The following is a 1,975-nucleotide window of genomic DNA, read 5'->3' as shown; positions in this document are numbered from 1 at the left end:
TATATCTGGATACTTATTTTAGCTTTGTCCCAGGGCATTACTAACACTTTAAGGACGGATTTAAAGGTTAAAAGTTAGACTTTATAAATGCTGTGCTGTGAGTCTTATTCAGTTTAGCACATTGTCAGAACTATTTCATGAAAGCTAAAAATTCTTAATTCATTTGTTTCATGCTGTTAAAAAGGACCCTAACGATTGTTTTTATTTCTATATTTTTTACAGTTTCACTTTGTACATCAGATTACAAGAATGTGTATTAAATCAACGTCGAAAAGGACACGTCTTGTTTTCTTTTGGATCAAAGTTTAGCTAGCTGTCTAGCTGAAGGCTACGCTACGCTTCAGCGAGGACAGCACAGTGAAAAGGTGAAGAAAGTCGGGTGTTCAACTAAAAGAAGATGGATAACAAAATGGAAGCAGCTAAGTCAGAAAAGGCGTCAAAAACCACTAAAACCTCTCGCTCCTCCGCATCCAGTGCAGCTATCCGAGCACGTGCTCAAGCAGAAGCAGCAAAAGCAAGGGCTTTATATGCCGAAAAGGAAGCAAAGCTTAAAGTGGAAAGTGCAGCAAAAGAAGCAGAGCTACAGCTAAGCAAAGCAAAGTTAGAAGCAGAGTTAAAGGCGCTGAAATTCCAAAGAGAGGCTGCTGCAGCAATTGCACAAACTGAAGCATTGGAAGCAGCTGAGGAACTGCAGTCAGAAGAATCAGACTCAGTTTCTGAAGAAAAATTGGAAAAAGACATTAAATTAAGAACAAAAGAATACGTTGAAAAACAAGCGCAGCTCCAGTCGAAGCAAAGCCACATCCCTACAGCTCCAAAATCCAGAGGACCCAGTTTGGACGAAAGTTTTATTACATGGCATGGACAGGATGTACGGGCACCAGAAAATGTTCCTCTCACCAGCCACAGTAATCCAGAAAACCACAGCCACAGGCGAGGAGAGTTTCAACCAAAGCCTGACACAACTCATCACTTCAATAGTCATCCACTAAACGCAGCCACTCCACCGTACGTCCCACAAGGTATAAACACTCTTCTCACCGTAACATCGGAAACCTGAAACTTGACTCGTTACTTGGCCCGTCGTGACTTGGTGAGTACAAGTCTTTACCAATTTGACGACAGACCCGAGAGTTACAGAGCATGGCAGTCGTCATTCAACAATGCTACTGCTGACGTAGGACTCACAGCTACTGAAATGTTGGATCTGCTAGTTAAGTGGCTCGGGACTAAATCTGTAAAGCACGTTAAAAGAATCCGGTCTGTGCATGCTGGAAATCCCAGTGCAGCTCTGGAAAAGGCCTGGACGCGCCTTCAGGAATGCTATGCTGCACCTGAAGTGGCAGAAAAAGCTCTGTTTAAAAGACTTGAGGATTTCCCGAAAGTAACTGCTAAAGATTACTCTAAGTTAAGAGATTTGGGCGATCTGCTGATGGAGGTTCAAGGTGCTAAAGACGAGGGTTACTTAACAGGACTCGCATACTTGGACACTGCCAGAGGCATTAGCGCCATTGTAGAAAAACTCCCCTATGGGATCCAAGAAAAATGGCTCACAGTCGGCTCTAAATTCAAGGAAGAAAACGATGGACAGTTTCCTCCATTTGACTATTTCACCAGCTTTATCTGTAATGAAGCACGCAGAAAGAATGACCCCAGCTTCATATTTTCACGCAACATCGAAAAAGTGCATGAAGCACCCACAAGGAGTTTTGGGAACAGAATATCAGTTCACAAAACGTATGTTTCAGCAGGGGCAAAACCACCATCAAATCTGACAGTGAAAGTATATGAAGGACTGACGAAAGGAAAACAATTCTTAAGGAAAATGGAATTTGCTTTAAATGCTGCATCTCAACCAGTCATCTTGCAAAGGACTGCAAAACCACCGTAAAGTGCTCAGAGTGTGACAGTGACCGCCACGACACAGCAATGCATGCCAGCACGCTCCCCCAAGTCTCCACAAGGCCTGCTCCCC

At 43.4% G+C, this 1,975-nt stretch overlaps 1 protein-coding gene across 1 annotated transcript in view; it reads right to left on the bottom strand.

Annotated features, from left to right (window-relative positions):
* The window catches only part of LOC112160641 (SH3 and multiple ankyrin repeat domains protein 2), a 531,836-nt gene that overhangs the window by 509,191 nt on the left and 20,670 nt on the right, over window positions 1-1,975 (bottom strand). The gene's annotated exons all lie outside the window — the stretch shown is intronic.

The sequence above is a fragment of the Oryzias melastigma genome, linkage group LG3, assembly GCF_002922805.2.
Source record: "Oryzias melastigma strain HK-1 linkage group LG3, ASM292280v2, whole genome shotgun sequence".
In the NCBI taxonomy this organism is placed as follows: Eukaryota; Metazoa; Chordata; class Actinopteri; order Beloniformes; family Adrianichthyidae; genus Oryzias; species Oryzias melastigma.
This window is presented reverse-complemented; position numbering and strand designations above follow the sequence as displayed.